At 53.0% G+C, this 24,202-nt stretch overlaps 1 long non-coding RNA gene across 1 annotated transcript in view; it reads left to right on the top strand.

The window, feature by feature from the left end:
* The window catches only part of LOC144167067 (uncharacterized), a 140,542-nt gene that overhangs the window by 63,383 nt on the left and 52,957 nt on the right, over positions 1-24,202 (top strand). Inside the window, exon 6 of the long non-coding RNA XR_013321836.1 lies at positions 23,872-24,019. This is a non-coding gene — a long non-coding RNA (uncharacterized LOC144167067). The remainder of the gene's footprint in view (positions 1-23,871; positions 24,020-24,202) is intronic.

Below are 24,202 nucleotides of genomic sequence, written 5' to 3'. Positions count from 1 at the left end.
TATATATATATATATATATATATATATATATATATATATATATATATATATATATATATATATATATATATATACATGAATGAACAAGGCCCCCGTCCCCCGTTCTGTGTGTCAGAAGTTTCACCACCTAGATAAATGTTTTAACACTAGCTACACGCCTGGGAATCTAGCAAGCGCCTGCCCTAATAACAGCCTCCACTCTGTGAACACAATCTAAAATCTCACTGCGACCGTAAAAAAACGCTTCGCGCACTTATCTCCCAACATCTCTGTTAAACGTCCCTACTAATACTTGCCCTTCGTCTGCCACCACAAACGCAAATCGTATGGGGTAAAGTAATGAACCTTTTAATATAGCCCGCTGCCCACTTCATAGGAACCCCTTGTCAACGAGCTCAACTTTTTTTCCAGCTACTGATAGTTTTGATGAATACGTGCTATTTAAGGACTTCGATAATTTCTCCAGAATAATGGGGCTACCGCAATACTCTTACAACAATCCAGGGTGGACAAAGCCAGTAGTACACTAGCTGTAGGCACTGGACCAGCCTGACAGTTGCCTCGACATGCACTTTAAAGCTGTGCAACGTGTTGTGCGGCAAGCATGCCGAAAGAATGTTCCTTTTCGGCATTACATGACTAGCAAAGAGAAGAAAGGACTAGAAAAACCCCCAAGCTGTTCTGACATAGGTATTCTACCTGCCAATAGGGGAGGCGCCACTGTAACCCTCTACAAAAGCGAATATGTTAACGAGGGCCACTAGAGAACTATCGGTTTCGACTTTCCACAACGCTCTACGGAAAGGTGCTACTTATTTTTGTAATCGAATCGTAAAAGATCAACTCATTGAGCTTCTTAAAAACAAAGAACTCACAAAAAAACACGCTCGTTCCCTGATTCAGTTAGGCCTAGTATCCGCGGTAAATTCTATCTAGTGCATGAGGTACACTAGGTAAACATTCCTGTTCACCACATTGCTTTGCCGTTTCACTGTTAACGAATCTCTCTCGAGTTATAGGGATCACCTTTTTCGCAATATTCGCCCTGCGTTGCCTCCTTCTTTAAAGGGAGAAATAATTTGCTCGCAGACCTCACAAGAGTGTAAATTCCAGGTAACTGCGTACTAGTCACACTCGATGTGCGCCCCCGTACTTTAACGTTTCTCATGCATACTGCATCACTGATATCAGATGTGCGTATGAGAAGTGGCCGTGTGAGAAACCAATCGATTCCGTTACTGTTTGAACTTTTTAGACCTATTCTTGAACTTTACAATTTTGAGATAGACGGAGTCAATTTCGAGCAGGTCAGCGGACCGTCAATGGGAACTACAATTGAATTTGATTGTTAGATTGTACGGTTTAACGGGGCGACGCGACGCAGACAATCAGGCGCGCCGTAGTGGATGGCTCCGGATTAATTTTGACCACCTGGGGATCTTTAACGTGCACCAAAATCTCGTACACACGGGCGTTTTTGCTTTTTGTCTCCATCAGAAAAGCGGCCACCCATCGCGGCCGGGAATCGAACCTGCGACCTCGCGCTGAGTAGCAGAATGCCCTTAGCCACTGAGCCACCCCGGGGGGTCAAATTGGATTGAACTACTCCAGTATCTTTATAGCACAGCTCGAATAAAACTTTTGGACGTTCACAATTTATGCTACTATACCATAAAAGGGATATTAGAGACCCAGGTAGAATGGCTGGCTATGAGAATGAGAACACCAGCCCCTCCCCGCATGCTTGTCAGCGTTTCGTTGTCTTCGAAGGGTACATCGTTGACCTGAGCACGACTATAATCAAGGAAAACTTCCTTTAGCAATGGAGGGAAAGCTACCGAGAGGGGGAAGGAGATAACTGCTTTGGATTACTGCGCAGAAGTAGCTCTCAATCAACTGGTTTCGGTTCCGTTTGGGTATGACATATAGGCTTTTGCTGCAGGTCATTTCTCGCAATATTTTCGTGGTTGAGTGCACTGAACAACGATCACCGAGCATACAGGCATATTGGCGACGTCTCCTTGCCAGCGCTTCATTTGTTTCTCAAGACACGCCAAAACTTTGACTGGAGAACGTGGATGGACTGAAATTATAAGGTGAACCATAGTGCCAAAGTCTGGCTAGTCCAAAAACGATGCGAATTTAGCGCTATAGAACTGCTAGCTAAACCCTTGTGCATGTGAAAACTGGGCCGAAGCACGGACATGTGCACCGTGATTACATAGCGGGGGTTCGGCACACAGAAACAGCATCACGCACACACTACGGCGGGAAATCAAATCCCATTTCAGCAGCGTTGTATCCGTTTAAGCTTGAAACTTTCGTACTGCTGCACACTTGTATTTCTAGTACCCTTAGGTGGTCTTTCAATTGCAAAACTAAGCCGTTTTACGTTTTGCGGACTTAAGAGTACTACTCAAATCATCCGCCTCGAGCCTTGCAACACTATGCTCGATTGCGCCCGCAAGCTGGCTGAGCTAACAAAATGCTGAAACCATGGACAGCCTCAGTTTCGTCAGTATAACTTGGGTCTACACGCCGCAAAGCACTTGCTTCGTTTCAAGTTCTACCAGTATCGCGATACTTCTTTTTCTGAAGAGAACCCAGGCGACATCATTGGGGAACTGAACAACAAAGAACACCCGAAAGGTATTACAAATGTCGCCCTCTGTTTTACATATACTGGCTAATAATGTAGTGGCGTTATCTTCCAAGGCTAAAAAAAGAACAATGCATTATTAAATACTTTAGGTTAGACGGAGCAAATTAATTTTATTGAACTACTTCTAGATGAGCAAACAAACGGCGTGGTTCCGCTCTGTAGCCTTGTCGGTATTGCCACAGAAACTTGCCGTCGTGTACATGTGCTGTTTTTTTTTAATTGCGAAAGTTTGCTCTGCAGCATAAAACGGTGGGGGCTTGTGTGTCTAAATGTACGTAAACAGGAAGTTTTCACTCAGAAAGTCTAAAAGGATCTGGTGATACCGCCCAAAGAGCCAGCGTCTGTAGTAGGGCGGCCGGCCTGGGTTGAGTGCCACACTATGTAGTACTTGCTGTCGGGAACGTTGGAGGCCACGGCAACTTCACAGAAGATGGTGAATGTCTGCGGTCGATGCCGAAGTGGTGCAAAATGGACATTCCCGGCCAAAGGGAGCCCGTCGATCTGGGAGCGAGGTGTGGATGACAGCTGGTGTAAGAACAGCCCCGACGCGAATCCTTCGTAGCGCCACTTCCTCACGGCCAGTGAGCCCCCCAGGGTGGTTTGATCCACACGGTGGACCCGCCACGGTGGCTTAGTGGCTAAGGCGTTGCGCTGCTGAGGACGAGGTCGCGGGTTCGATTCCCGGCCACGGCGGCCGCTTTTCTGATGGAGGCGAAAAGCAAAAAGGCCCGTGTGTGCGAGATTTCGGCGCACGTAAAGATCCCCAGGTGGTCAAAATTATTCCGGAGCCCTCCACTACGGCGCGCCTCATCGCCTGCGTCGCGTCGGCGCGTTAAACCCTACAACCAACCTGATCCACACGGTGGAATGAGTGCGCGTGTGGAGCGCCGCAGGTCTTCTTTGTTGGTGGCCAACTTTGACATTGCGTGCGCTGGAAATAAGGGCAGTGGATGCGTCGTGGGAGGGATACGAGTCCCCGCATCCGCCTGTTGCTGTCCAGGGTCGACGTCCTCTGGCCCCAAGTAATCTTAACTCTGAAGCTAAGGGTCGCAGCCTTCGCGAGGATGGTTTGGGACATGGGCACTTGATTAAGTACCTTCCGGAGGTCTCGGACTGCTTGCATTGAATCTGTAAAGATGTTGACAGGTTGTGATTGGTCTGGCCTCAGCAGCTCTATAGCCGTCAAGGCGTCGAAAACCTGTTTGAGCTCAGCAAGTGTTAATGGAGGTGTCTGAATGGCGTAGTAATGGCAGGTTTGACAAAATTACAAGGCTGGGTTTACGACGACTGTGGCAATAAGGCTTCGTGAAATACTGGCGTCGACGTAAAACGTGTCTTGGCCACAAACTGGATGGGAGTTTCTGCGCAACACGGCTTGACCGACCCATAAGCTTGCAGTCAGTAATTAATATTCGGGTCCTAGGAGGGGGTCCTAGAGAGGTATCTGGCAGCGCGTTAGTTTGGAGGCCCATTAACAACCTTAAAGCAGCCACAGGTGTGTACACCTGCGCTTTAAGAGATTGTGCCGGTCGCCGCTGGTGAACCAACTCATCTATCGTGTTAAGGCCAGCTTCTTCCTGTAGTGTGGAGATCAGCGTCAAGCGAGGGAGGCAGGTAATAGTCCTTATGGCTTCTCTATTGATGGCTTCTAGACGATCCCACTCCGCCCTTGTCATGTACTGAAACTCAGCCTGGTACGTGATACGTGGCTGCAGGATTGCACGTACAAGCTGCCGAGCCATCTCTGTGCGAGCTCCACCCGATTTTATGGAAATCCGGCGAACTAGATTTAGTAGTTAAAGAGCGCGCCGGCGAGCTTCCCGAAGCCACGGCGTAGCTGAGCCGGAGGACGCAACGTCCAGGCCAAGGATGCGGTGACAAGTAACTTCCGTTACTGGCTCGGCATCAAGATTTAGTAAGATGGGTCGGTTTTTTGTCGAGCACTTCGATTGCCGACGATAAGTAACACGATGTTATCTCTGGACAGCTTGAGACCCACGCGTTTGCACCAAGTGTCAGAGGTATTTAGAGCACCCTGAAGAGCTTGTTATTGATTCGCAATGCCTGGAAGTGTCGACCAGAGCGTGATTTCATCGGCATAGATGAGGCATTTTAGATCTTTCAATGCCGCTATTGTCCAATCGAGCGGGAGAAGGGAAAGGTTGAACAGTGTGGGTGCCAGAACCGAGCCTTGTGGTACCCCGCGGCATGTGTAAAAAGAACCCACCACCTGCCCTGAAACTCTACTTGAAGATGTGCGGGGTGTTAAAAAACCCTCCGGCATCTTCCCACGGGGGGGGGGGGGAACTCTAGTAAATGCATCGCAGAGTGGGGGGGGTATCGCGTGAATGTTGTGTAATTGGGTATGCTTTGGGAATGCTTAATTGTTTTTTCGTCATTATTATTCTTATTTATTGAATGAAGGAGAAGCGAAGGCAAGGAGAGTAAAGTTAAAGTCTGTCTTTGTTGCTTGGTGCCGTCAAGCAAAGCGTCAAGTCAAGCGAAAGCCAAGCAAAGACGCCCTTGACTGATTTCCGAACGCTTCCTCCGCCGCTTATATACACACCGCCCGTGTTCGAGGGAGGGGGTACGGGGGAGAGACGCGCATGCGCACACTTCCGTACACAAGCGTGCGAACTTTCCACGCACCCACCACGCCGTTATCACGTGTGCCGTTACTGTTGAACGCGATGCAGCGCACGTATAGCTACGACGCATGCGCGCACGGACGCACTCCCCCCGCACAGCCGCAGCTGTTGTTGAGAGCGACGGAGCGCACGGGGTACACGCGCTCCTCCCGTACCGCCATACCTGTTGTTGAGAGCGAGGAGGGTACCGGGGAGAGACGCGCACCTGCGCCTCGACGCGACGCGCATGCGCAGTGAGTGTGTGGACGGCGTCGACAACATCGACGAGTGACATCGCGAGCCTAAGGAATGCTCCGCATTTAAAACGGCTCTATAAAGGACACCACAGGTACCGGGAACCCGAACCAGCGTATTGACTCTTGCAACAATATTTACTTTAAAATTAGAGAGACTGTACGAGATCCTTTGGTGGTCGTTAGGATATGCGATCAAATTTGGCACCACGGTGTTCGAAAGGGCTGTAAGTCAGTGTAAACGGGGGCGTAATGTTTTAATGAATATGTGAATAGCAAAGGTTGCGAGATCAGTGATAGTCTCTCAAAGCACATGTTAAAAATCGGTTTGTAGACCCTCGTCTTTAACACAGTATGTTCATACGCTTTTCAGAATCGATATCATTTTAGCGGCTATATATTCGATATCATTTTAGCAGCCAAATGATGAAGCATTGTTTTGTTGTGTTGCTTTTGGCACGCGTATGCATGGCATGGTTTATCAAGCTTCGGAACACCATTTTCTCTTTGCTATGATAGTGTTCTATGTAAGCCTTTGTATTTCGAACCCATATTTAATAGTTCAAATTTCAAAACCTTCATATTTCGAACTCGTCAGTGAGAAATTGCGTGTGCGGGCAGTTATAAAGCACTTTTCTACGTTCACCGATCAGTTTACTCCAACGAAATGTTCAGCGCAAGGTAGCAGATTCATCCGGATGGCATGGATTCGTTTCGCGATGCCAGATAAGTTACGACGGGGACGGGTGTTGGCGTTTCGCACGACGGGACGTCAACAAGGAAGACACACCGTTGTGCTAGGAGTACGCGGTCTTTTCGACAGCCGCTGACGAACACATGCAAGGCTACAAAAGGTAGCGCGAAGCAAGCAAGCAGCAGCTGCGGGTGGGCGATGGGCAGCAGCAGCAGGTCGTCCTGGCGCGGGGCATGGATAAGCAACGTGCCTGCCATGGGTCAGGAGTGCGGCGGACCGTATCTCCGCCCCAGAATGGCAAGAAGTCAAGTGGAGCCCTTGCGAGCACGAGCCCAAAGAGCCCAACGAGGTTCAGGTCTCCCAAAAACACGTAGCAGTTTTAGATACTCCTTTTCATACGCCCCTGGCACTTCCCCCGTTAATGCCGAACCTCCCTACTCATAGCTTGTGGCGGAGTGCCATGGGCTGGCCCCAACTAACCTTATCCCGTTGTGTAGTCTGCCTCTTCTTATAGTGCGCAAGCGCCCTGGCGGCGGCAGCGGTGACGGCCAGTGTGATAGCGTTGTAAAAGTGCATGCGAAGGGTGGAACAAAAGGCCGGAGGGAAATGTTGCGAAATGTGCGGGGGTGCGCCGTATGCTGAGCCCGCAAAAGACGGTAGTAGGAGCGTCTGGGGAAATTTAAGGGGAAGGGCGGCGCGCGCTACTTGCTATGGCAGTATCCCTCTCGTTGCCTTTCCCTCACACTTTCCGCATATGCGACTACTTTGTGTGTGGGAAATTTGATCCACGTGATGTTCGCATATGATTTGCAATGAGGTTACGGGATACGCAGCAGATAATCAATTCCTGAATCGCCGTTGCCAAAAAGGCTGCAGTTCAGGTGCATACAAATTTTTATTACGGAGTATAGTAAGCTTCACTGCATTTTTATCTATACGAATATCGGCATGCTAGTATTTGCGACTGGCGCGCTCCACTGGCTTGTGTCTGCGACGTTGTTGTGTCTTTCTGCCGACCCGAGCGCCTCACTCCACATGTGTTTCCCCTTTAGAAAATATTTTGCCTCATAATAAAACTGCACATGAATGTAAAAAACACTCCTTGGTGATCGAACACGCACTTCAATTTTGTTGTACTATCACCCACACGCAGAGCAGCATCACACATGATCGCGCACCGTACGTCCTTAAAAGGTTTGAAAGACTAACTACAACTGTGTGAAAAACACATGGCTACTTGACAACAGCCAACGTAGATTAGCAAATGTGCCCAGTTTCGGAGGCTATTTCAACGTAGCGCCAGCCACTGCTCAAAACAGGGTGAATGGTAACACAAGACCCAAAAACATTAGGCCTTCACCTTCTCTGAAATGCAATATTGCTGCAACAGGCGTCTTTATTTCTGCACTTAGTTTTTCTGAAGCCTTGAACGGCAGTAGGGTTGCGGTCGTCGTCCCTCCACAAGCTGGTGAGACCAAAAACCAGTGACGTGATCTAGAACTGGTTCGCATCATGTAAGGGCATCCGGTCAAGCCGTTCGTTCACTGGTTTTCTTTTTGAAAATTTGCGTTTATTACTACTCCACTGTTGCAAGCCTGGCATAAGCGGACCTACAGTGTACCTGGGTTTGTACTCCTGGCCCATTAAAAGCGTCCACAACACGACTTCTGGTGTTCTTCACACGGAATTGTACACCCCTTGTACTGTCGTGCGCCTTGCTCAACACTTGGAAACAAAGCTTCTTCGAACTCCTGAAACACATGTCATGGTGTTTGGTAACGCGTCCTTAAATATCTGTTATTAGCAAAAACGGTACAACACTTACCGCTTGACGGTTACCGTTTTCCTAACCTAAACTTCTCCAGACCGCTCAGCAAGTTGGTGTTATTTTCTTGCACAGTGCGAACCGCTTTCACGAAACCTTTGTTGACAGTAAATTGCATTGGCAAGTTCCTATCACATATCATTGTGCTCCGTCCCCATCTCGAATGCGTTGACGGTACCACATTGAAGTTATGTGTCGTCGGTGTCGAGTGGAGTAGGTTGGCCCTTTCCATTTCCGCGGGAACTGCATATCATGCATCCCACAAACCTTGAATATTGCCGAATATTACGACAATAATTGGTGTGTCCCCAGCACTTTGGGATTTCTAGTTGGGATAATTAAGGCTGCGATATTTCTAATATTGCCTCTATAACCTCAACAACATTCTTGTTTGCTAGACACAACAAAGCTCTTATCTCCGTACCCAGAAATCGGGAGCAGAAGACCCACAAGCCACCAGCACAGTACCCAGCCATCGAAAGGAGTTCCCCTTTCGGCGATAGATGTCAGGGCTGAGCGGATTCCTCCTTTAGTACTATACTCGTAATTGGTGCTATTTGCACACAATGGGAACAAGAATTATCGCAAATAGGTCTCTCCAACATGTCCTTCGAAGAAACGAGCAGGGCGCCCTCATCTTTGCCCCATCACGCCTTCCATCACGTCTTCACATGATCCACGACGTCTTGGCGACTGCGCCACTTGGCTGTGGGCACCTTTCTTAATCTTCTTGCAAATATAGTATTGTAGCATACGCTTCAGCTTGGTCCGGTTGCGTAATAACAAAATAGTGAGCACAAAAACACCTCCGGTGCCAACTGCTGGCACGACCTTTGTGCAGCTGTGTAGGTGGGGTCAAGCCTCACCTAGCTATGACGTGAGTGTACCCGTGACTCCACGCCGAGCCCATCGTTTACACTACAGCAGAGCGTGGGTCTGGCCTGCTGCCCGCCGTCGACTCAGGTTGAACAGGAGCGTACTGCGGAAAACCAGCCAGATGTGGGCTTGGCCCTCCAACAAAAGATTTATTAAGGCGTGATCCGCGGACGGGAACTGCAAAATAAAGGCACTCCGATGCTAAAGGCCAAACGCGTCGGTCGTTAGTCTCCCGCGCTCCACGAACAGACCAGGGTGGCAGCATGCAGTCATCCATACATTTAACTAGCGTGCTCCGAGCAGCAATTTTTCTTTCTTATGAGCTCTTAAGAAAGAACAGCTTAGTAGACAATGAGAGGAGCTGAGCATGGTTTCTGGCGTGCATTTATTCTCGACCTGCTTGCAGCTTGGCCTCTATCATACGGCTCTCACACACGAAAAGTAGCCGGTCGCAAACGCCAGTTAAAAATTTGGCCGACACGTCCAAGCCTGCTAACAAGGTCCTGATAGAGGGGCGGAAAGCCCATGAAAAAAGTGGCTGCGTCCGCTTTCACTGCCAGCGCCGGAAAAAATTTACTTTCGCACAACCAAGTAAGTGGCCGCAATGTCAGCAGTATTTTGAGCCCTTTCGCGTGGTTAGAAGCATCGCTTCAAAAAGCTCGGTGCAACAAGTCTACACATTGGCCTTCTTTACACGCGGCAAGCCAGAATACATCCTTGCGTGCTTCAATTTTACAGAAAAACATAAGAGCAAGCTTCTCCGTTCCACGGCCCCAAGGTAGGGAACGTTGATAGACTCGGCCAGACTGGAAAACCAACTCTACCTACAAGAAACTGAAAGGGGTGTCAAACATGAGATCAGAAGCCACCTGATTACGAAGCAAAGCAGTGTATGGTCTGTGGCGACGTGCAATGTTCTGGGTCGATTTTCTGTTCTGTGTACTGGGTATGTGTCTGTAGCGATGGGCGAATTGCGACATGCAACAAGTGCCAGAGAAATCGACAGTTTGTCCCTGTCTGCAAAAGAACAGCATCAGTCCGCGAGATCGACAGTACCAACGACTCATTTTTTCAAGCCGTCTTTTCCAGCTTCCACGACAAGTGGTGGGTTACTTCATACTTTATTATGGTATGACAGATGAAACATATAGGAGAGTAACCACAGGACAGCATTCATCCTGGGGTTTTTCTATTTGTATTGCGTGTCGCACTATAAAGAGGAAGGAAGGAAGTGGTTGTTGGGGGTGGGAGAAGGGGAGATAGAGGCCGGTAACTGTCTGGCGTTTCTCCGACACCTCAACCGGCCGAACGGAAGCGAGAGGGGCGACAGTAAAAAGAGTAGGGAAGGAGGGATGGAGGAAGGGAGGGAGAATAATAATTCGGCACGCGACTTTTTTTGTAGCACGCACCCGTCCCTGCAGACAGGGGAAACGCGCGGCACACAGCAACCCGCCCAGGGAACATCACCATGAACCCAGGGGTGCGCCAGGAAGAGATCAGAACCCCGGTAAGTGGGTCACGAGATTAGGTCACTGTGAAGGTGAGCAGACGGTTTGTGAGAGCCTCGAGTGGTGCGAGTGCAAGACCAGATGGTACCCGAGGGGGTAACTACGCCTGTGCCGCCGCCGCCGCCGCAACAGTCGCTAGGTCTGAACTGCAACTACTGGAGAAGGGGTTACACGCTGGTTGACGGTTGTGCTAGGTATGCATTATACATTGGTTAGCGGGTTATGCAGGAGTGGATCACAAGGTTGGGGCTGTCGGGGCGAGATGTGGGAGGGGGAAAAAAGTAATTATAAAAAAATAAGGAAAAAAAAAGAAAAAAAACAGTACATCGAAAGAAAATTAATAACAAAAGAGGTTAAGCAGCTGAGCCGCAAAACAGGATCGGAGTAGGAACGAACAGTGCGGTGTTGGATAAAAAAAAGATGAGAAAAAAAGGAAACGAGAAAAAAAGGAGTACACTAGATGCTAAGTGGTAGCTAAATTATAATAACAACAATAAGGAAAAAGTTAAGTTGATAAAAGGTAGTGGATAAATGTTAAACTGCTGAACAAGATATATAAGGGTTGAGCTAAACAAAGTAGATGAGAGTTGAACAGGTAAACATTACAAAGAAAAAAAAACCAGATGGCAACAAGAACTAGACAAGCGCGGATACATGGGGATAGACAGTTAGATAATGACGCAGGTAAAAGGATAACTGCGAGTACATGAGCCTGCTAGATAGAATCAGGAGGATTATATGGTAAAGGTTACAATGGCATAAATGGGAGTACACATTGGTTATACTGGTTACGTTAGTTAGTTATAGAGGTGGGTGTACCCGTGGGCCGAGGTGCAAAGAGTTTTGTCGTTTGCACAGGTGACTGGTGCACAGGTGTTCGGTTTTGGGGGAGTTTTTTGCCATCCAGTTTATGACCGAGGCAGGGTGGGGTTGCTGGCTCAGGCACGCAGTCACACACACACACACACACACACACACACACATACACACCGCTGGTTCATAGGCGTTGCGGGATGGGGACACAGGTTGAGGTTAGGCGGGATGGAGGTGCAGTAGCAGGCTTGGGCTCACAGACACGTATCCGTGGCGGGATGGTGGCACAGGGTGGGGTTGGGACACATGCTTGCAGCCACATACACTCGCGCACACACTCGCGACACGCCACTGAAAGTTTCCTGAATGGGCGCGGAGGGGGGCCGCCGACACGCCAGAGCAGTTCTGTTTGCGCGCCGGCGGCCGGGTGAGCCGCTCGTTGGGATGCTTCCGGGTTGAGGGGTTCGCCGCTAGGGGCCGACACAGCCACACGCGCTTCGTTTCGGCTCCCGCTTCTCGCTTCGCCACCCACGGATGGGCACGTCCTGCCCACCTGATTTCGCCACCAATCGAACCGGTACGATGCACGGATTCTCCTGATACCACTTTCGCCGTGATCCACCCAACAGGCGAGTAGCCCTGTCTATTGCAAAATTCACGACCGCCAAGGGAGGGCTAACCCTAACGCCACACCGAGGAACAGCATCGGCCTCGCCTCGCGCCGCAGCTGCCTTCAGCTGCCGGCTGCATCCCACGTGCGGAGCTCGTGACATCTCTACTCTGGGCCCCCGAGGCCCCGCCGCTCGCTCCACACCGACGGCGATGACGACCACGGCCACTCCCGCGCTCGCTGCGATGGACACGACCCCCGCCCCAGAATCCGGCCCCGAGCTGGACATCAGAGGCGGGCTAATGACGATTTCTGTCCAAGGAACCGACGAGGTCGAGAATACGCCGAACGCCCAGGCCGGCTGGATCCTCGCTACCCGGCGTGGCAAGCTATCACCCACTAACGCCGGAGAGCCACGTCAGCACTCGTCCCCGGCAAGCCATGCCGGTCAAGGTAGGCCACCTTCCGCCCCCACACGGGCCCAGTTTGCCCGGAAAGTCAACGCCGCCATCGACAAGGCCACCCGTATGCCACGTAACGCGCCGCGCGACGAATACAAGATAGTGATCCGTCCTCGCGGCCGACTCATCGTCGGAAGAACGAAGCCCACCGACCTCATGCGAGCTATTGCGCGGGCGGCGGGCATGGAACCACAAGCCATCATCACGGAAGACACCGCCTGTCCCAACGTAGCCCAGAACATCGTCGTCGTAAGCACACCGAACGACGAAAGAGCGGTGCGCTACGCGGACATCCGAAACATCACCCTCGGCACGCAAGTGTTCGAAGTATACGCATATCACGCAGCTCCGGACAACACAGTCAAGGGAGTCATTAGAAACATATCCCTCGAACATACCCCGGAGGACATTCACAACTACATCACAAACAAGCACAACCCGACAGTCATCGGCGCACACCGCATTGGTACGTCCGAAGCCGTCATCGTGCTATTCCAAGGCAGTAAGGTGCCCATGTACGTCAACTATGCGGGCGTCTTTATCAGGTGCACCATATATAAACAACATAGAGAAGTCTGTAGAACATGCGGACAAGTCGGCCACCGCAAGGACGTGTGCCCCACGCCCAACCAAAACGTGCGCTTTGCCTGCGGCAAAATCAACCCAGGCCAACACCACGAGACGGAATGCAAGCAGCAATTCAAGCTGTGCGGCGGTCGCCACCCCACAGGCGGCAGACACTGCAAGAACAGATTCAAGGTGCCCTTCCCAGTGAAGAGGCGCCAGTGGGCGATCAAGAATGCCACGGCGGCGGAAAAGGCCCGACCGTCGCCGCCGCCGGCGTTAAAGGTCAGGCTGTCCCGAAAGGACGCATTCCCGGAGCTGCCGGGGACGAACAATAAGAGCAATCCGTCACGCGGCGAGAATCGCGACAGATCGCGCAGCAAGGCACGAGGCCCGGTGACGCACAACACCACATCGTGGGCCAACGTCGCAGCTGCCGACGGAGGTGGAGCTAAGCAATAGGTTAACACGACTCGCCCGCGCTCCTCTAGCCGCGGAAACAGTAGAGTGCAAGCTCTAGAAAAGATGGTGCGCGACCAACAGGACGTGATTGCCAAGCTGACCAAGCAGCTAGAGGAAATCCTCAACACGGGGCACCGCAAACCTACGAAGACATCGGGAGTGCTCGAGAAGGTACCAAGACCCGCGTCCCTCACGCCGCAACACCTACTGCCGGCCCCCCAACCAAGCCGTGTGCCGGTCATCCAAACGAACACAGCTCAAACGCCGCACCAGTCATCACAACAGCACGCCACCACCACCGCCCCGACGGAACGGGTCAATGCAATGGAGGAACATGAAGAAGAATTGGAAGAAGACGAGGTCGAGCAGGAGAGCCGCTCCTCTTCATCACCAAGATCAGTTCGCTAACTATCCCCTCTGCTAGCAAGGGGCGGAGTCAAATTCACAGTGAGACACCATCGTCTTTCGGAACTAATAGACAACATAGAGAGGCGGCAAAACGCCAAGATAGACCAACTCGCTGCCCGGCTTGATGCACGACTCAACGAACTTGAACGATTCCTATATGAGAAGCTGGGGTCCCCGACCCCCGTCACAGTCAACTGCAACCCACACACACCCCAACAGTCATCATGAACAGGTTAGCCCAAGCAAGACTCAAGATCTGGCACTGGAACGCTAACGGCATCCAGTGCCGCAGGGCGCTCCTACAACAACACCTACAGACCATGGACTCCTTGCCGGACATCATCATGGTGCAGGAAACTCACATGGAGCGGGTACCGGTACTCCCGGGTTACCGCACGCACGCTACACCCCCCAGTGCTCGCACAAGCTCCAAGGGCGCGGCGCAGGGAGTCAGCACCTTCATCAAGAAAGGCATCACCCACATTCCTCACGACCGCTTCCTCGATCAAGACACGGCCCTCGAGCTAAGCGCGACCGAGGTGGTGGTCGGCAAGAAGACACACTAACATTATACCTGATCACCCTATACAGCAACCCGCAGCACAGAATTCAGCGCTTCCGAACGTTATTCAACAAGACCCTACGCAATGCTTCGGGCCATCGAATACTCATAGCTGGCGATTTTAACGCCCACCACAAGGAGCTTGGGTACGGGCTTACCACGGCCAAGGGTAGGAACCTACTTGAAGAAGCCGGAGAAGCCGAATTCACGCTCATCACCGATCCATAACAACCGTCCCGCATTGGCACCTCGATAGCCCGAGATACCACCCCCGACCTCGCCTTCGTCCATCTGCCAGATGACAGAGCGGCGAGCTCGAAAAACACGGGCCACAACCTTGGCAGCGACCACTATATCATTGAAGTCGAGATCTCCCTTCGAGTAACGGGAGCATCCGTGGCTAAACGTACTCACAAGATGATAGACTGGCACGCCTTTCGTCAGCAAGACGTCCCGCCGACCATCGACGACATCGAACGGTGGACGGAGTGCCTGGTAGACGTCGCAAAGCGAGTTACCACAGAGATTGTGACGGATGACTCCATACCAAGCATGGACCCTCGACTAGCACACATGATAGAGGCACGCCGATCCCTACAACGAGAGGTGGAAAAAGTGCCGACACAATCGTAGCTTACGCAAACGGATCGCCCGCCTCGGCCGCGAGATTGAACAATACAGCCGGCAGCACTGCACCCAACAATGGCACGCAATTTGCAATGAGGCAGACGGTGAACTCCAAGCGAGCAGAACGTGGAAACTGCTCCGCCACCTCAGAGATGAGACACAGAGCAAATCGTACCAACAACACCGGCTGTCTCAGATTTTACACACGGCGTCCAAGACCCTAGGCACAGAGGAGATCAGTAAACGCCTAAACGACCGATACCTGCCCATCACCCCGAGCGTCGAGCACCCGAACTGTCGCGGGACGGCCAACAACGAGCTAGACGGCGACATAGAGGAGTGGGAGGTCCGCCGCGCAGTACAAGAACTCAACTGCAAGTCGGCGGCCGGGCCAGACCAAATCCACAACAATGCTCTCCGGAACCTAAATAATACTGCCATAACGGCCCTTACCAGATACTACAACGACTGCTGGCGCTCGGGCTCGCTACCCAAACAGTGGAGGACTGCCCGAACAATACTAATACCGAAGCCCAACAAGCCGCCTGGCATCGAAAACCTGCGCCCAATCTCTCTGACATCGTGCACGGGTAAGGTGCTCGAGCATGTCCTTAACAACCGCTGGCAGAGCTACCTTGAAGATCACAACATCTGCCCGGACACGATGCTTGGCTTCCGAGCGAAACTAAGTGCGCAGGATGCCATGCTCCTCCTACAACACGACTTGCTCGAGTCCCCCAGCAGAACCGACTGCCGGGCAGTGCTCGGCCTCGACCTCAAAAGCGCATTTGATAACGTGCTTCACTCCGCTATCCTGGCACAGGTCAACCGACTAGGGCTGGGAGAGCGGACATACAACTACATCCGGGCATTCCTGTCTCACCGAACGGCACGCATCCATGTCGGCCATCTGCAACTGGACGAGAGGGAGCTGGGCAGCGTCGGCACGCCACAGGGGTCCGTCATTTCCCCCTTCCTCTTCAACATCGTCTTGATCCCGGTAGCCGAACGCCTTGCCCGACTGCCGAACGTCCATCACACGATATACGCCGACGACATCACGCTCTGGGTGACCGGCGGCACCAACGGGCACATTGAAGAAGCACTGCAGGAAGCGATCTACGAGGTCGAGGACTGCCTGAAGAACACGGGTCTCCGCTGCTCCCCGCAGAAATCGGAACTGCTCATACTACCGCCTCCTGGACACCGAAAGAAAATAGCCGAGAGAGAAGCTCGCAACATCACCCTCCGCACCGAGTACGGCACGACAATACCACGCGTCAGCAACCTCCGAGTGCTCGGCCTCCACATAGACTCGGGCAACACCAACCTCACGGCCCTGGACAAGTTGATAACGAAGATGGGCATTGCGACCCGTCTAATCAAGCGGGTCTCCACCCGCCGCGAAGGCATGCGGGAGCCCAATCTCTTGCGACTGCTGCAGTCGTTCGTGATGAGCCACGTCTCGTACGTCGGCGCATTTCACCGATGGCTGCAGCACGAGCGGGACAAAATTAATTCAGCCATACGCAAATCAGTCAAGACCGCTCTAGGACTCCTATCATGCACGAGCAATCGGGCCCTGGCATCCCTCGGCGTACACAATACCCTGGAAGAGGTATGCGAAGCCCAGCGCACCGCACAGCTCGTCCGCCTCGGAACCACGAGAACGGGCCGCCAGATCCTACAGCGAGTCGGCCTCCGCCCACCGCTCGAGGAAGACACTGAAGAACACAGAAGGAAAATTCCCATTGCCATCGCCAGACAGCTGGTCGTCTCACCGCTCCCGCGCAACGTCCACCCGGACCGCAACAAGGAGCGAAGGCAAGCCAGAGCCCGCACGCTCGCGGAAACATACGACACAGATAACACAGCGGTGTACGTGGACGTCGCCCAGATTCCGGACAAACCTCGCACCTTCGTGGCCGTCGTGATCCGCGCCACAGATGGAAGCACAGCGAATGCCTGCAGTCTCCGCGCACCGAATGCGGAGCAGGCAGAAGAAGCCGCCATCGCACTGGCGCTGCGAAGCGACCACAATACCACGACTATACTGAGCGACTCCCGGTCGGCCGTCGCCAACTTTGCCAAAAACAACATTGGGGAAACGGCGGCAGGCCTGCTCCCCGCACAGAAGTCGACAGCGACCACAATCAAATGGTTCCCGGCCCACGTCGGACCCATCGCCGGAGGCACGGCCAACCGGAACGAGAGGGCAGACGCCGTCGCACGCGAGCTCGTGCACCGTGCGGCGCCCCCCTGCACCCCGACTGCGGAAGGTGTCGACCTCCAAACGGTACCACTGACCGCCTACGGCGACATCTTGCTGTGGTACAGAGAAGAACGCCGGACGCTGCCCCCCCCTCACCCGAGGCTAAGCAGACGCGAGGGTGTCCTCCTACGCCAGACTTCTACATAAGTGATCGGTGCAGTGTGTGCGCGAATGAACCCGCAACTCTTGCCCACATCATGTGGGGTTGTGATGTGACGCCGAACAGTGCTGAGCCGGACTCACTGCCTCCGGAGATAGTCAATCACATCAGCTCGCCGGACCCGTCGGTGCAGCTGCTCACCGTCCAGCGGCTCGGGAACGCCCTGGCCCGGCAAAAGCGAACGGGGGGCCCTCCAACGGGAGCGGTCCCGCCTAGTAGCCGGGACCGGGCCACAGGCTCACACCCGAGGTCCACGTAACCGGACACGTTACACAGATAGGGTGCGGTGAAGCCCTGCGTGGCCTGATTCGCACCTGCGCACCGGACAAATGAAATAAAGTCCTGTTCTCTCTCTCCGGGTTGAGGGGATCGGCGACGAGGAGAGGGGGAGGGGAGTGGAGGGGAGGAATGAATGAAGGAGTAGTGCGTAAGAGAGGGGGGAAGCGTCGTGGGTGAGGGCCGGCAGCCCATTCAGAGCACCGTGGCAAGGTCGGTTGCGTGTAGGAAGTGCAGCAGCGCGGTGAGTGCCGCGCCCTGTGCGCGGGCAGCCGAGGGAAAGAGGAGCTCCTCCCGCGTGCTGCACTCAATTCCCATTGCCGCGTAGCGTAATAGCATCTTCGCTCGCTCTTCGCTGTACCGGCTGCAGCGCAGTAGGGCGTGCTCCGTGGTGCCCAGCTCGCCGCAATGCTGGCAGTCGGGGGAGTCGGCCTGACCAAAGAAGAAGCGGCGAGCTGTGGAAGAGGCGCAGCGCGTGAGGAGCCAGAGGAGGAGACTGCAGTCGGCACGGCAGAAGGTACGGCTTGGAATGCGCCCTCGTTTCACCCCATCGGCGTGGCTCGGGGTCTGGTGCTGCTGGTGCTGCCTCGTCGCCCCTGGAGGCCCCCTCAAAGAGCGGTGTGTCTGCTGAGTGGGCCGCCTTGGCCAGCGAGTCCGCACACTCGTTTTCCTCCAGCCCAACATGAGCCGGCACCCAATGAAGGGAAATTCGCCTGCCGCCTTGCTGCAAGTCGCGCAGCTTTTTTGCGAGTCGCTGCACGAGTGGCCCGTGTTTGCTGGGCTTCTGCAGGCGCTGTAGTGCCGCCCGGCTGTCACAAAGCAGCACGGCTTGTTTGATGTCGGGGCGTCCCGCCAGGGCGTCCGGCGCCAGGTGCAGGCCTACCAGCTCGGCTGTTGTTGAGCTAGAGGCGAAGTTCAGTCGGCGCTGCCCCGTTAGGTCCAGCTCTGGGACCGCGCAGGCGGCGGCGGCGGATCCTGGGGGGCAAGGCAGCACAGAACCGTCTGTGAAAAGATTGACCGCGCCTGCAAAGCTCTCGTGCAGCAGGCAGGCGACCTCTTGCTGGAGTGCGCAGGCTGGGGAGGAGCGCTTGCTGCGAATGCCGGAGATTGTTGTGTGGATAGGCACACGACGTCTCGGTGCGGTGGGGGTGGCGGCTCAATATGGGGCTGGTCTCCGCCGATGAGGTCCTCGTACGTCCGCAGGAGCTGCGATGCCGGCGAGTGCGGTCTGCGGCGGAAGCGTTCAAGGAGGGCGGCGCCGTCTGGATCCAGCTTCAGCCGCGCAACGAAGTTAAGGCCGTAGCGCAGCGCGAGCGTTTGGAGCGGCCATGCCCCCGCTTCGGCCAGCGTCTCGTCCACTTTAGAGTGTCTGGGGAGGCCGAGACAGAGGCGCAGGGATGTACGGTGTAGTAGCTCCAGCTTCTTCCAGGCGGCGGGGGTGAGTTTGGCCTGCGGGAGCGCATACATAACATGGCTGGCGCCAGTGGCCATGTATATGCGCGCTGCAAGCTCCGGGGTGCAGCATCGCCCACCTGCAATGAGTTTCTTGATGGTATGTTGCGCTGTGCCGATTCTGGCCTGGACAGTTTTGAGGTGGGGCCTCCAGCAGAGCCTGCTGTCCAGGGTGGCCCCCAGGTACACCACTTCCTTTTTCCACGGCAGGGCTTCGCCGCCAAGCTTAAGGGGCGCGGTCCTCTTGGTGAGCCCCGCCGTGGGTTGGTACATGAGAGCCACAGTTTTGGTGGGCGACATCCGCAGGCCGTGCTCCTGGAGTCGTTCCACAACGTGGTCAAGATCGCTCTGAATGTCCGCACGGGCGGCCGCTCGTTTGCCCGTGTGCGCGGTGGTTTACAGAGCGATATCATCCGCGTAGAGCGATGCATATGTCTGCGAGGTGGCAGAGGTGGGGATAGCGTTGGGGAGGGCTGCAAGCGCACGATTAAAGAGGAAGGGGAGAGTACGCTTCCTTGGGGCACGCCTGCCGTGACGGGGTGGATTGAGCTGAGTGTTTTGCCCACGCGCACCTGGAGGCTGCGGTTTGCCAGGAAAGCGTTCAGGTATGCGCGCATCCGCCCCGTCACTCGACAGCGGTCAAGCGCGGCATGTATCGTGGTGTGGGGGAGGCATCGAAGGCTTTCTCCACATCGAGCAGGACTAGAAACATGATGTGTTTACTCCCCTTGGCCTGCTCGAATGTGGAGACGACGTCCGCGATGCTGTCGGCCGTGCTTCTTCCCCGCTTGTAGCCCACTTGCCGCTCAGGACTCCAGGAGTGTTCCCCCGCCAACCACTCCATCCGCGCCAGCACCATCATTTAAAACAGCTTGCCGACCGCGGAGGTCAGGGAGATGGGCCGGTAGGAGCTGAGCTCGCTTGGTGGCTTGCCGCGCTTGAGGATGGGGCAGACGAAGGCCCGTGTGAATGAGTCTGGCAGCGTGCCCCGCTCCCATAGGTCGTTGAAGTATGCGAGAAATCTGGCGCGCTGTGTGACGTCCACGTTTCGAATGGCTTGGAAAGTAATCCCGTTTGGCCCCGGGGCGCTTTTCCGCTTCGCCCTCGACAGCGCACGCTCGAGCTCCTGTGCGGTAAAAGGCTCGTAAACAACACTAAAATTGCCCAACTTTCAACACGTTGGCTACTGTGCACATCAAAGGCTCGATCGCCACCTTTAAAGTGAACGCTAGAACGTATGTTGCTGTGGCTGCTCTGAAAAGGTACATATACATTTTGAGGATCTTCACCTCCACAAGCCAAAGTTTAGAAGGGGCCAAATGAGCGACATCTTCCTGTTTGTGGCATGATAGCGGCAGGCTAGTCGTTGATGGTCTTCAAAAGCCGTTGATGGTCTTCAAGGGTTTCTCCGGTCAAGAAAACCTAGCGAAGAAGCGGACTTTGTGAGAACGTGTCAATGAAGTTATAATTCAGAAACACGAAGCTGTCAGCCAAAGGTTGAGTTTCCCATGCTTTTCCCCGGCATTGATAAAATAAAGCTCGCATACAAAAGAAAGCATAACAAAGATGATTTGCCGTTATTGTTAGAGTGCCAACACCAATATTGTCGAAGGCCAAGGCAAACCTTCAACTGATGTTTGAGCTCAACGTGATCGTGCTGGCTGAGGAGCCAACCAATAATGTTTAACAATTGTCAATTTTCAGAAACTTGGCGGAAATATACTCATATGCGTAGACCTGACCGAGCGAAACACGCTTTCAGAGCGAGAGACGTACAACGGCACCTGTGGCCTTCAATCTCTAAGCGTCTTTTTTCTTCAAGTCCCCTCCTCGGGTCCAGCCCTCGTAATTGCTTCATCGCGCGGGCCGTGCCCACATCTGGCCGGCTGCCCGCTGCCATCGGATCAGGGTTCCTTGCATCTCAGCACTAACCACACAGCACAAATCGCACTACTGCACGTTCCAACTATTACAATACCCGTTGCGCTTGCAACTCAAAGACCGCACGCTTGGCCGCTACCCATCTTACATGAACTCCTTACCAAGCCTCCATCTCAATGGGAGGGGGCTATGTGGTAGCTCCCAAGCACGTTCAGTTTGCTGCCGCACACGAACACTCCCCGGCAGCGATAATGTTTTGGCTGAGCCAACATGGTTGACTGCTCGCCCCACGCAGGCCAGTGTGGTGCCAGCCCAGCGCCCAAAAAATTACACCATGCTCCCGTAGGGGAACCCTGAGTAGTATGCGAAGCAGCCATGGGGTCCACTGAAGTTTTCATTAGTTTTCAGTTCGTCGTTTCTATTCATGTTCAGCTTTGCGTGCCCTCGTTGTATCAGTAGATTCTTGACGTAGTTTGAATGAGTGAAGGACATCAGGCGCGTTCGTAGAACATGCTTCCGTCTCGGTTTGTAGCGCAGTAGGAAGAGCGCTACGTACCTCCCTTTACGGCCAGAAAGTCGTGGGATTGAAACCGGGCGCCGCCTGACTATTTATGTTTATAGTGGACTGTACTGACGTCAGCCGAAACGCGGACGGGGCTGAAGAGACGCGCATGCGCAGTAGAGTACGGACGCCGGACAACGACAACGATGGAGGAAAGGACACAGCGCTAAGCATGAGATGCTTCGCATCTAAAATAAACGGGTATTCCAGTTTGCGTTCACGGCGCGGAAACGTTTGGGAGCGTCCCGCCTCTGCTGGCCTTGGCGATTGCCACAGTTAAGACATCAATTTGAGTGCAGGGAGTTGGGTCAGAAAGATGCCGCAAGAGAACTCCAGAAGAGCAGGGTCCACCAGAAGGCAGCAAGAATGGCGCTTAAAAGTTCTATGATGAGCCAGAGAGAGAGAAATCACTATTTTCCAAGCAAGGTGGCTTAGGAACGAGTGGTGGCCTCTGGCCGAAGGCTGGCGAGGATGGTGCCTACTCGGTCAACCAGAAGTAGTCACCTCCCCCGCTCCCCGGTAGTGAGCCGACCAGCGCGTTCTCCCACTCCTTAGTGCTGAAGATGAGAGAAATTCATTTCAGGCAGTGTCTAGGCAGGGACAGGGGGTACAGTTGGAGGTAGCGAAATGATGAGGATAGATCTTGCGGAGGAGCCAATGACTGGCGAGGGAATTGGTCTGTAGAAGTCGATATAGGCACGGACGAGGTGGTAATGCTTAGTAACTTCTTGGTGCGAGTGCACTCGACAGTGGGCCGACCGTGCACCATGGGGGACAGCAACAGCGAGCCCAGCATGGCTAATAAATTCTCGGGCTTCTTTGTTGGCCGCCCCGGTGCCTCCGCCCCGGTGCCTCCACTCCGGTCTGGGCCAAATTCCAGTCAATGTTGGCCGGTTGGGTAGAAGGATTTCGGAGGAAAATAATGAGTGCCCTATTTGGTATACTACCGCGAATGAAATTTGGAACATCTGTTTTCGAATCAATGATTATAATGTGTGGTCGCGGCCTGGTGATAAAAATCCAGTTCTGTTACCGCCACCTTCGCCATTGCGGAGTAGCATGTGCGTAAGGTGAGGGAAGTGATTGGGGAAGAGTTAGGGCAAGTAAATACTGCCAGAGCGAAGCTATATGTGATTGCTCCGCGGCATTTACAAACGTGGTGCTACAAGAGTCTGGGCTTTTCTTTGTAAGCGCACGCGCGCGCTGACATCTACGCTCCGCTTGATGTACTGGGTGCATGTTCAGCGAAGAGAACCTAAGTGGAGGCAGTTTAGGATATTTCGAGCAAGGAAGCTTCATTTTCTACCATTTGCGGGATACCAATTCGCAATCTGCCAAGAATGTACCTCCTCTATAAGTTTTTACGAAGACAATTGATTCGCACGATGGGCCTCCGCCTGCTCTAGGACAATGTTCTATACTCCCACACAGGCAACTCTGGCACTGGAGTTGTTGAGGCGACTGCTTTAGTGGAGACTTGTAAACCTTTCGCACGAGTCAGTCAACTTTATGTGTGTCGAAGGAGTGAGCTTGACATACAGGTACGTAATCCGACTGATGACGAAGGCCTCGACTAAAGGAATTTTTTCTCCTTGAGCTCATGACGACATCTAGGGATTCGACGAATCAGGCCTATTGTTTGATTTCAGTGCGGAACAGTTGAGTATGGAAAAAAAAATTGACCCTTACCGCGCACCAAACGCGCCCCGTAAACACAGCATCGCCATCTTTCAATGAACTTATTAGGGCTAGTTGGAAGCGTGCACACGCTTCCACTACATTAATTATATCATTCTCGTTGTTTAGATTAACACTCCCCTTTAAGCGAAAAGCCCTTTTGTTCCATCTAGCTTAACCCTTTTGCGTATTTGTATCGCCTTCTCGTAATGTAGCTGCAATTACGACTGCCGTTTAATCTCCTGTTCAAGACGGAGGGCTACGCCTACTTTTTTTGCAGCTTATTTGCTGGCTCCTTTCAACTCCACGACTTCTCAATAAATTTGTGAAATAGTTTACTCCTTTGTTCTTTCGGGTAATGTCATCTCACAGGTATTGCACATTCTGTGTCCTTCAGTTTGTCTGCCTTCCAAACATTCTAAAAAGAGAGCGAATTCTTTGCGGAGTTCAAAACAGCTACTCTGCCTTGTCTTTTACCGACTGTGGTTTTTTCTTGTTCTATCTGTTTCTTTTCTATTGCTTTATAATAGCGCCGAATTATTCTTCTGATACGTTCGGCATGACTGACTGTAATGCTGGCACGAAGTCCAACTCGTTGTACTTCTTTGCGGTTGCTAACACGACTGGCATTTTTTCAGAAATAGCAGTCAAGATTGCGTGACGAGACGTCCGGTGGTGATTTCAAAAAGCGAAGTAGTTCTTCCAGCTGTATACAATAACAAGACCGGTTACGACATTTGCACTGCTGGAACCACCCCATCGTGGCGAGAGGTGCGCCCATGCAAGGTACAGCGCTGACTTCTCTGATGTTTGATTTGTATATCTATGTTTGTGCTTTCACAAAATTACTTGTTTCGCTTTGCAGGTAACTTAGTTAGAGCACCCAAAGAATATCTACTTGGAGTCAAGGATATTGCTAGGTTTCTTGACAAATTAAAATTGATTGCAGTGAACATTCGTCTGGAATCA

Source organism: Haemaphysalis longicornis, unplaced genomic scaffold, assembly GCF_048455015.1.
Source record: "Haemaphysalis longicornis isolate Haplotype H1 unplaced genomic scaffold, Haemaphysalis longicornis Haplotype H1 scaffold_2, whole genome shotgun sequence".
Classification (NCBI taxonomy): Eukaryota; Metazoa; Arthropoda; class Arachnida; order Ixodida; family Ixodidae; genus Haemaphysalis; species Haemaphysalis longicornis.
This window is presented reverse-complemented; position numbering and strand designations above follow the sequence as displayed.